The following is a 12,302-nucleotide window of genomic DNA, read 5'->3' as shown; positions in this document are numbered from 1 at the left end:
GGATAAAAAAAATAACTCAAAATTTTCAACACAGATCCTCAAGCAATTTGAGTGAGAGTGCAAAAAAATGCGAGGATTTTTTCAGGCACTCTCTCTCTCTCTCGTTGCGATGCTCACCATAACTCACATTTCAAAACAACTCTTGAGTCTGCCGCCCGAACAGACAGTCCTCGGGGAGTTGTGAGAGCACCCTTTTTTGATGGAATTTTACTCTGTTGTGTTTTGTGCTGCATTTTCCTCGCTCATTTTTCGTTGCCGCTCTGCTTAGCATTTTTTCGCTCCCTCGCAAAGAGGCAAAGGCAGCACGCTGCTCTAGAGTATGTCACCGAACTCTGGTGATGTTGAGGAGAATTATCAAGCCTGCAGTGAAGTAAACATAACGTTGTTATTTATCAACCGACTTTAAAACTTTTAGCATCAACACCTTCAAAATTAAATTTATGAAAACTTTGTAGAACACCAAATTTGTCTTAAATCAAAACAAGTTTTAGTTAAAAATAATTTATTCCAAATTTTTCCTCAATTTACTAAAAAATTCAATTTTGTTTGACCATAACTTCATGATTACTCAACCGATTCCAAATTTTTTTACATGCTTTTGAAGCTAATTCAAATGTTTTCAAACCTTTCATACATAACATTTCATTAAAAATGTCTTGACCCAGTTATGCAGCGAAAACATGATTTTTTAACGAAAAATGCCAGTTTTTTTCAAATTTTTGCCAGTTAAATATTATCTCTAAAGCTGAAACTAGTTTTTCTCATTTGTTAAACCTTTAAAAATTGTTGCAAAGTCCATTTTTAAATAATTTTGAAACAAACATATATCTGCATATGTTAAAAAATATATGCACTTTTCATCTCGTAATTAAGGCTTAAATAGTTAAGTTTTATAGAAAAAAAAATCAATTTCCGGCGAAAAAATTTGAGTAATCCAAAGATATTTGATTTTTTTCATTAAAAATTATGTTTTTGGGTTGTTTTTGTTGAAAAGCTAAGTCAAAACCATTTTTTAGAAAAATATGTTGTATGAACAGTTTGAAAACAACTACATTTGCTTTGAAAACATGTAAAAATATTCGGAATCGATTTATAATTTTTAGTAAAATGAGGAAAAATTTGGATAAAAATATTTTTAACTTAGACTATTTTAGATTTTAGACAAACTTGGCGTTCTACAAAGTTTTTATAAATTTAATTTGAAAGATAATGGTGCTAAAAGTTTCAAAATTGGTTGAAAAATAACAAAGTTATGTTTACTTTACTGAAGGTCATTTTTTATAACTTGACAATTCACCTTTAAAACGCTTGCGCCACCTTTAAATGTTAAAATTTTTGGCTCAGATTTTTAGGTTTCTCTTATAATGTGATTTGAATTCAGTGAAGTACACGAATTTTTGGTTTTGAGAGCTTTTGAAGAATAAGCCGCGCCCTACTAAACATGTTTATGTTGAATAAATAAAAATCGTTAAAAGGACTAAACATGTCAACTAGCGTTTTGATAGTGGCGCAGCCGAAAATTTTTTGATTGAAAAGATTTTGTTTCACAAAAACGACATATTCTACCATGCACTATTGCTTTGAAATAATTTCCCTGAGTGTAGCTAAAATTCCCTGAGAATTCCAGGTTTTTTCCAGGTTGAATAAAATTCCCTGATAATTCCAGGTTTTCCAGGTTTTTCCAGGTAGTAGACACCCTGTTTCTAAGTATTCCAGCGATTAGCTTCGGTTACACTTGCATTCCGTATTTTTCTCGTACCACTTCTCTTTTCACATCGGGATTTGATGCAAAACAAAACAAGTGGTTTTGACACTTTGAGTACCGGTGGGTGGCGCCAAGGGAAAATCAAGGCTACTGTGGTTGATTCATTCCCATCACAACCATAGTATGGACGTAACAGCGCCTCTAGCGTTCTAAATCTAATATTTCTATTATTTACACTAGAAATCGTTAACTATTTCTCTACCAAATCAGTCCAACTAGTCATTATGCAAAGTACCAGTTGACGGGCAGCCTTTTGAAAGCTCCCTGTCAAAATTTTCTTGAATTATTTGGAATTGTAGCAAACCGGTATTCTGATGTTCAAAACACATAATTTCCCAGTGTCTTCTCCAAATTCACGGGTATTTCCCGTATTTTCCCGGCCATTTGTAATTCCCGGGTTTTTCCCGGATGGATGGACACCCTGTTTATGTTTTTAAACAGTATTTTTTGAAGATTTTTTTTTTGAATAATAACCTGAAATTACTACTGGATTGTTTTCTTAATTTTCTACTGGAAAAACTGGAGCAATTCATGCGTGCAGAACTCCAGAAGAATCCTTTTGACATCCTGGAGAAAAAAATCGAAGGACATTCTGAAGTAACGCCCAGCGAAAAATATCAGGGAAATCCTTGGAGAGAATCCCATGTAGAATGTTACTGGACATACCCTGATGGGTTTTTTGGTGGTACTCCTGGAGGAGTTTCTGGCCAAATACGAAATCTTCTAATAACCCTTTAGGGATTTTTTAATGATATTCCTACTAAAGCTATTTTGGAAAAATCACTGGAACAACCCATGGAGGAAATCTTATAAGAATACAAGTAGGAAATCATAGAAAAAATCATAAAAAAATCCCTGATCCGGGATCCCTATAGAAATGTTTGAATTGTTATGTTGAATGGTTTAACTGTTTGATATCCAAAAAGGTCTTAGATAAAAGGGTATGCACTTGAACAGATCATCTCAGATGCATCTCTGGTCTCGTTATGATTTTTTGGAGCTTTCTACTCTTGGATAAACTCCTGGAGTAGCTCAAAATGGAATCGTTTGATGAATTTCAGGAGGAATCCCAGGAACAGCTTCATGCTTGAGTAATTCTTACTTCTTAGTTAAGAACTAAGAATCCATCATTCAATCATTAGCAATAGTCAAACATTGAAAACTTTTTTTTTCATTTATGAAAATTATTTCATTGCATTCCAGATAGCAAGTGCGAGAAATGATAGATTTTGAGTGAAAAAAATGGTTTAGAAAATTTGTAAAACGTTGAATCCCAAAAATAAAAACTGTTGGAAGTAGTTTTCAGAGAAATCCCTGAGGGAACCGCTGGATTTTTTTTTTGGAGAAATTCCAGATGAGATATTGGGCGACTTTTTAAAAGAATCCGCGGAGTTATTTCAGGTGGTAGTCAAGGTAGAATATGTTGTAGAATATTTTAATAGATTCTATATTGAATTTCTCTCCAGAAGAATTCCTAGAGAAGCCCTTACAGGCAATTCGCATCAAATGTTTTGATGACTTTCGAAAATACATTGAAAAGAAAACCTTGAAACAAGTAATTCTATAGGAAAGGAAAACAAATTATTCATTCGCCTTGATCAATTTGATAAATAAAAACATTGGTGTCAGAAAAGTATTTTAGCAGAAACTTTTTTTTTAGAAGATTTTTTCATGGATTTTGCCAGAATTACATTCAAGATTATCTCTACAGTAATCCAAACAGCGATTTTCCAAAGATTCCACTAGGGATTTCTTCAGCAATTAAAAAAAAAAAATCAATCTGTTCCTAATGTGTTAACAATTTAAGGATTTTTTTGGTGATTTTGCTTTAATATCCACCACAAAAAAAAAAATAAGCATGCTATTCAAATAATCTGAAAGTGCCTTTAATCATCAGTCAGATATGGAGAAAATACTATATTTGGACTTAAAAAAATAGTCCATAGAAGTTCCAAGTTCTCCAGAAATGTATCCATTAATTCTTCCATTAATTTTGTATGATTATATGCAACAATTTCGTTTCAAGAATTAAAAATTCCTTCAGAAATTCTTCCATTTTTTCTAATTTTTTTGGAGAACATGTTGAATGAATCCGCGAGGAATTTCTAAAGAAAATCTTAGAGTAAGCTCTGATAAAACTTGAAATAGACACTTTTATTAAAAGAGAGACCAAGTCTCTAAAAAGAGACCTGCTACCAACCTTGTATACCTCCAGTAATTATTCTTGAGACTTTTTCAGAACGTCCGTCCACGAGAAGTTATGCAAGCATAAATCAATGGAAATATCAGGAATATTAAAAAACGATTGAATAATTCCTGAAAAAATCCGGAAACTATTGCTTAAAGAAATTCTATAGCAACCTATGATGAAACTTTTGTAGAAATTCCTGATGAACTTCTGCAAGGATCTCTGTAAAAAAGTCCTGAAGTCCTTAAAAAGATTGGTAAATTTTGTAGATAATTCTTAGATGAAAAAAAAATTGAATCAATCAAATACTTGGATAATGTGCAGCAAGATTTTCTGAAGGAACTCCTCTAGCAAACCCCCAATACCCCGAGACAAGAAATGACCCATTGAGGATTTCCTTGAACGCACTCCTGATGGCATTTTTCAAAGATCTTTGAAATCTGCGAATATCATTGATAACTGAAAAAATCAGTGGAATTACTGGAAAATCTCGGAGGAAATCCTGGGGCAGTAGGGAGCCGTATCCAATTCTAGGTACTTTCGATTCACTTCGGCAGTGGGTTTTTTTGAAAGCTACAGAGTTCATTTTTGGCAACGATATGCGTCGTACTTAAGGGCTCCTTATTGCATAGTTTCAGACAATTCGGCCGAGAAAAACCCCCCATGCCAAAGTGTACCATGGAAGTGCCCAAGTGATTCTGCACCCTATCTGCAATATTTTCAGAGTAATCTCTGTGAAAAATATCTTTATTCCATTTTTAAGTAGCGGAATTTTATTTGTTGAAAGGGGAGTAATTTAAAAAATTTACAAGCTACAAATAAATGGATTCTGACTTTAAACTCGCAAGACGTAATCAATGTTCAGTGAGAAGAACGTTGTCCATAGTTGAAGGTGTCTTCAAAAGATTTTCAGAAGGTGACCATTCTTACAACGGCTGGCTGATTGGCGACAATCCTCAGATGTCATAGAAGTTGGAAGTAGAACAGAGCCTCAAATATGGACTAGGATTATTTATGGAGAAAATTCGACTGGGAACATTCTCAGAACAGTTGAGGACAATAAATGTATTTGGAGAAGAAATGGCTGGCTTGATGAAGAATGTCAGAGAGTGACAGATGTGAAAAAAATGGTGGATGGTTTCTTATATCCAGTTCAACAAAAAGCAAGAGTACCATAGATAAAATTATCGAAATAAGTTTTTTTTTTTTTTTTTTCCGGTTGAGCCTTTATTTTTAATTAGTCTTATTTTATAACGTTTTTGAAAAGATGAAGAGGTTTTGCGCCCTTTTGAGAAGTATTTGAATTAAAATCACTCAAAAGGGCTTTTCCCTCTTCCAAATTTTTTGTTAAAACCAATAAATAAATAAATAAATAAGTTTAAAATGTTTATTTATTTTTCAATACTAAATCTATTATTTGTCAATAGTTTTACTATTGAAACATTTAGTTGACTATTGGGTTTAACTGATGAATGTGGAATCATACTCTATTACCTATTGCATCATCATCTGATTAGATTTGTCACAAGTTTGTCGAAAATCAATAGAGCTCTGGAGCTATCATTGGAAAGGAGGGTTAACATAATACAGCGGTTAAAATTTTTGTCGTACCTTGTTTTTTTTTTGTTCTGCAAATAATATCTTATAAATTTCTTCTTGAAATCAATTTAAGAAGTTCTAAAAACATTATTTTCATAATCTTCGTAAAACATAAAACTCTTGTAGCATCATAACTGCTGAACTCATAGAGATATTTGGAATATAACAAATTTACAAGGATCACGGTTTTCTGCGAAACTTCTAAAGTATTCTCTGGAGGAACATATAAAGAAAAAAACATTTAGACAAGTTTTAAAAATCTTGGCACACATTTTGTTTTGGCTTGTTGACAAAATTTCTGAAAGAATCCTTGTAAAAATGGTCGATGGAATTCTCGATAGAATCCTGAAGAAATTCAAGCCGGACAAGTTCAAGCCGGAATATTTGGAAAAATCCTTTCCAGATTTTCTAAGAAAAACTGCTGGAAAAATCTTCGAAAATACTTCTAAGATAAAACAAATATTTCAAGAAATCACAAGAAATCTCTAAAATCTTTCATGGCAAATTACTAGAGAAATTCCTATAGTGTATCTCTGGGGAAAATCAGGAAAATCAATAGGATTTCCTGAGAACTCTTGAATGGCTGCTCGGAGAAACTTTTACAGAAATACCTCAGAAGATCTTTTTGGCATTTTTGGAAGAATCAACAATGAGTGGTTCATTGTTCGCATTATGGTCATTTTCGGCTAGTTTTACATTCGGTAGCCAAAGCTTAGCTATTCTGGTGGAGAACTTCACAAAGAACAAATCTTTGAGAGATAAAACAATCATTAATCGATATTGCTTGTTAAAGTTCCTGGATAAAAGCCTTACGAAAGTCAAACGGGAATCTTTAGCAGAATTCCTGGAGAAATCTGTAAACGAATCTGACCAGTTTTTTTTTGGCAAAATTCTATGAAGAATCCACTGAGTATTTTTTTTTGGAGAAATTCTCGGAGGCCCTGAAAATGTTTCTACATTGTTCGATAACTGCTTGAAAAAATATTCTAAAAAAAATCAAGAGCGATTCCTGGATTTCATTTTTATGTTTTTAAACAGTATTTTTTGAAGATTTTTTTTTTTGAATAATAACCTCTGGATTGTTTTCTTAATTTTCTACTGGAAAAACTGGAGCAATTCATGCGTGCAGAACTCCAGAAGAATCCTTTTGACATCCTGGAGAAAAAAATCGAAGGACATTCTGAACTAACGCCCAGCGAAAAATATAGAAAACAGAAATATCTGTAAAGCAATTCATAAAGGACTGAAGGAATCCCTTGTGACATATATCAGGGAAATCCTTGGAGAGAATCCCATGTAGAATGTTACTGGACATACCCCGATGGGTTTTTTGGTGGCACTCCTGGAGGAGTTTCTGGCCAAATACGAAATCTTCTAATAACCCTTTGGGGATTTTTAATGATATTTTGGAAAAATCACTGGAACAATCCATGGAGGAAATCTTATAAGAATACGAGTAGGAAATCATAGAAAAGTTCATAAAAAAATCCCTGATGATGAAATGTTTGAATTGTTATGTTGAATGGTTTAACTGTTTGATATCCAATAACGTCTTAGATAAAAGGGTATGAACTTGAACAGATCATCTCAGATGCATCTCTGGTCTCGTTATGATTTTTGGAGCTTTTTACTCTTGGATAAACTCCTGGAGTAGCTCACAATGGAATCGTTTGATGAATTTCAGGAGAAATCATAGGAATAGCTTCATGCTTGAGTAATTCTTACTTCTTAGTTAAGAACTAAGAATTCATCATTCAATCATTAGCAATAGTTAAACATTGAAAACCTGTTTTTTCATTTATGAAAATTATTTCGTTGCATTCTAGATAGCAAGTGAGAGAAATGATAGATTTTGAGCGAAAAAAATGTTTAAAAAAAAATATAAAACGTTGAATCCCAAAATTAAAAACTGTTGGAAGTAGTAGAGAAATCCCTGAGGGAACCGCTGGATTTCCGCGGAGTTATTTCAGGTGGTAGTCAAGGTAGAATATGTTGTAGAATATTTTAATCGATTCTATATGGAATTTCTCCCCAGAAGAATTCCTAGAGAAGCCCTTACAGGAAATTCGCATCAAATGTTATGAAGACTTTCGAAAATACATTGAAAAGAAAACCTTGAAACAAGTAATTCTATAGGAAAGGAAAACAAACTATTCGTTCGCCTTGATCAGATTGATAAATAAAAACATTGGTGTCAGAAAAGAATTTTAGCAGAAACTTTTCCAGCGACTTCTCCTGATTTTTTTAGTAGAATTTTTCATGGATTTTGCCAGAATTACATTCAAGATTATCTCTACAGTAATCCAAACAGCGATTTTCCAAAGATTCCACTAGGGATTTCTTCAGCAATTCCTCTAGGAATTCTACCAGGAGTTCCTCCAGGGATTCTTCCACGGACTTTACCAAGGATTAATTCAGAGATTCCTCTAGAAATTTCACAAGGAGTTCTTGCCAGAATGTCCACAAGAATTTCTCCATAGATTCTCCCAGTAATATTTTTAATAATATTCCTCCTGGAATTTCTCCACGAATTCCTTCAGCAGCTGATCCATGGATTCCTCCAAAGAGTCATTCAGGGATTTTTCAAGCGATTTCTCATGACGGGGTGTCTACTCATTAACAGAAATAAAATTCCCTGATATTTCCTGGTTCTCCTAGGTTTTAAAAAATAATTACAGATTCAATAAAAAAAAATATAAATTTGTTCCTAATGTGTTAACAACTTAAGGATTTTTTTTTTGGTGATTTTGCTTTAATTTCCACAAAAAATAAGCATGCTTTTCAAATAATCTTAAAGTAAAGGCACAGTCGGATATGAAGAAAATACTATATTCGGACATTAAAAAAATAGTCTTTACCTTAAATTGTAATTCTGTTTTTTTTTTGACACCAGCGACGTACCCAGAAAACTTCTTGAGGAAATCAGGGTAATGACTGATCGTCTTGGAAATAATAAATTTTAGTAACAAACAAAAGAAAAGCTAACAGCAACCAAGACATGAGAGTTCTATTCTTCCTTTGTACAAATATTTCTTTGAGAATATTTCTAAGATTTTTTTTGAATTCCTCGTAACATTGCCACAAGTATAACTGCTTGTTTTCCCGTAGATATCTTTCAAGAGTTTGATTTGTGATTTTTCACGAACTTTCTAAGATATACTTCCAAGAATTTCGTGTTGGATACATTCATGAATTCAATCTGTATTTTGTTTTCTAAGGATCAGGAATCCCTCCAAATATTGTTGCATTTTACAAAGAAGTTCCAAGTTCTCCAGAAATTTATCCATTAATTCTTCCATTAATTTTTTCATGATTTTTTGCAACAATTTCGTTTCAAGAATTTAAAATTCCTTCAGGAATTCCTCCATTTTTTTTCTAATTTCTCATGGAGGTCTTCAAAGATTTTATTTCAATCATTCATTATGGGATGTCTACAGGGAAATGTCGAGGAAAATTTTCTGATTTTTTGGAGAACATGTTGAATGAATCCGCGAGGAATTTCTAAAGAAGATCTTAGAGTAAGCTCTGATAAAACTTGTGTGACTTTTAAGTATGCTTTGAAGAAATCCTACGATATTTTCTAAAAAAACTCCTGGATTCTTGATAAAATATTTCCAGGGTATTCTCAATAAATTCCTTGATGATCAGAACAATAAACGTAATAATAATTGTAGTATTAACTTGTGTGGAACCTTGAATGAAATTGCGAAGAATCCATGGAGATTAGGAAATCTCATTAAAACTGAGAAAGGTATGAATCGCAGCAATATTATTTTGATGAAATTTCCGAGAAAAATTTCTAGAGAAACTTAATGAGCAATACTACACACTTAAAAAAAATTACGGATTACGGTGAAATTTCACCGTAATCTCAACAGCTGAAGGTTCGGTGAAAAATCACTGAACAATCTGTAAAATCGATGAACACAATCATAAAGAAAAACAAGAAAATGGTTCAACCGGGAATCGAACTCCCGACCTGCCGATCAGGAAGCAGGCTTGCTACCACTAAGACAGCTTACACTGCTTGTAAGTGATGTGCAAAAACTGAAACAAAAGGAAGCTCATGCCTGCCAGAGCGGCTGTCACACGATTTCACAGAAGTTCGGTGAAAATAATGCTTTTACCGAACTGTTTGTTAGTATTTCACAGGGTTACAGTAAAATGGTTTGTTTCACGGATTTTTTCCGGTAAAATAGTAGATTTCACCGATTTTCTCCGGTAAAATAGCTGATTTCACGGATTTTGTCGGTAGAATAGTAGATTTCACAGGAGGAATAGGATGAATTTATTGAGAAGTTCATGGAAAAATTTATAATGGATTTCATCGATAAAATCCATGAGAGAATTTTGGAGCAATTGCTGAGAATAATCGTAGATGAATTTTTAAGATACCTAATCCTTATGAAAATGCCTAGAATAAACGAATAAATCGGGGAAGGAATTATTGTAATGTTTCTTAAGAAAATATAGAAATTATTTTTTTTTTATTTTTCAAAGAATCTAGAATGAACATTTGTAGAAGAAATTCTGTACTACTGTAACTGTGAACCAGCAAAAAACATCTGGAGGAAATCCTGGGATAATCGCTATGATTTTTTTAGAGTACTGGAGGTAGTAGCTTTGGAGTACTTTAGGATTTCCTAGATAAAATTAAGTTGAAATTCCTCGAAGCATCCCTTGAGAAATCGCTGATAGCATCTCTGAAGGAGCACCTGATTCTAGAAGGAGTCTCTGGGGAAATCATTAAAATCTCGAGATCGGAGAAAAATATAAAAAAGTGACTTAGAGACTTATATCAAAAATAGGCTTTTTAGAGATTTGCATTGAAATAGTGACTGTAAAAAGAGACCTGCTTACTAGAAAAGTACTATTTTTCATAACTGTTGTAATTTTTGCATTTTCCCTACAAAGTTAATCATGAACGACACCCAACTGAAACTGGGAACTGCACTTGCCTTTACTAATTTGGCTTCATCTTAAGTTCTGTTTCATTATGTTTTATGTTGAATAAATAGAAATGGCTAAAAAGTTAAAGGACTTAACATCGCAAGTAGCGTTTTGATAGCGGCGCAGCCGAAACTTTTTTGATTAAAAAAAATTGTGTCGCAAAAAGAGCATATTTAGCCATTTCAAAACAATTTCTCTGATTGTGGTCGAAATTCCCTGAGAATTCCAGGTTTTTTTCCAGGTTGAATGAAATTCCCTGATAATTCCAGGTTTTTCAGGTAGTATACACCCTGCATGATATTCTTTCAGCGATTTCTCCAGAAAACTTTTTAGACTTCTTTAAGGATTCATACATACAAATCTGTACAGGAATTCTTGCAGGATTGTCACCAAAGAATTCTTTAGGAGTTCTTCCTGAGGCTACATTAGGACAACTTCTTCTTAGATTACTACAATAATGTCTCCAGTTATTCCGCCAGAAATTCTTCTAAGGATACTTTCAGGGTTTTCAGGGGCTCTCAAAATTTCTCCAGGATTTATTCTGAAGATCTCTTCAGGGATTCCTGCAGTAATCGTTCCAGGGATTCTATCAGCAATTAGATATTAGTGATTACTTTACGAATTCCTCAAGAGTTTCCTTCTAGGAATTCCCCAGCGAAATCGCTACAGGAATAACTCCAAGGATTTTCCAGATAATCTTCCAGGAATTTACCCAGAAATTTATCTAAAGAATTTGCTTGAACATCCCGAAACTTTTCTGGGAAATCCTCCTACAATTCCTCCGCAGATTAATCCATGAATTCATCCAGTAGTTTCATCAGACATAACCTCAAGAAAGGAGGAATCCCTGGAGGCGTCTATGGAAAAAAATCTGTAGTAATCTCTGAAGGATAACCTGGATAAATTGCTGAAGAATCCTTGTAGGCTTTCTTTGGAGGAATCTCTGGAGAAATACTTGAAGTAATTCTAGGAGAAATTTCTGGAATAGTCGTTGGAGGAATTGCAAAATTTCTGGAGAAGCCCTGTAAAAATTTTCTGAGAGGAATCACCGGAGGAATCAATGGAAAAATTACTCGGAAAGAAATCGCTGAAGGAATCCCTGAAAGTGTCTCTAAAGGAAATGGAGTAATCGAATGGAATTCTATCGAAACTTATCTACAAAATACAATTGCGATAGAAAGTTCTTCCTAATGGAATCCCTAGAGAAATTGCTGAAAAAATTCTATGAGGAATATCTAGAGAAATCGCTTCTGTAGAGATTTGGAGGGGAAATTATGTAAAAATTTCCGAAGGAATGTCTAGATGAATTCCGGGAAAAACCACTGAAGACATTACTCGAGAAATACCAGAGGAATGGCAGAAAACATCGCTGGGGAAATTTCAGAAGAAAGCCATGGAGTAATTCATGAACGAATCCTTGGAAGTATTTCTGAAGGAATCTCTGGACTTTTCTTAATGCATTAGGTTTAAAGATATTTCAAGTGTTCGATATAATGGAAAACGCAATAATCGAAACTTAAATCCCTGGGAGAATTATCGTGAAAGTCCTTTATATTTTTCTTTGAAAAATCCCTGGAGGTATTTTTAAAGGAAGTAAATTACTGAAAATGTAAGAGAATTCTTGATGGAAAATTTGGATGAGTATCTGAAAAATTCCTAAACATTCGTTGAAAAAGTTCATATAATATAATATAATAAATTTCCTGAAAGAATTTTGCCACTTCAATTTTTGAAGAAATACTCAAATGAACATTTTGAGGAAATTGTAGAGAAAATTCTGAAGAAATCTCTTGAAGAAAA

At 33.3% G+C, this 12,302-nt stretch overlaps 2 protein-coding genes across 4 annotated transcripts in view; both read right to left on the bottom strand.

Moving 5' to 3' along the window:
- The window catches only part of LOC5573536 (modifier of mdg4), a 419,719-nt gene that overhangs the window by 64,765 nt on the left and 342,652 nt on the right, over window positions 1-12,302 (bottom strand). The gene's annotated exons all lie outside the window — the stretch shown is intronic.
- LOC5565167 overlaps window positions 1-12,302 on the bottom strand; it is a 50,578-nt gene that overhangs the window by 37,625 nt on the left and 651 nt on the right. The gene's annotated exons all lie outside the window — the stretch shown is intronic.

This window comes from Aedes aegypti, chromosome 1, assembly GCF_002204515.2.
Source record: "Aedes aegypti strain LVP_AGWG chromosome 1, AaegL5.0 Primary Assembly, whole genome shotgun sequence".
Taxonomy (NCBI): domain Eukaryota; kingdom Metazoa; phylum Arthropoda; class Insecta; order Diptera; family Culicidae; genus Aedes; species Aedes aegypti.
Note: the sequence above shows the minus strand (reverse complement) of the source record. Positions and strands in the feature narration are given on the sequence as shown.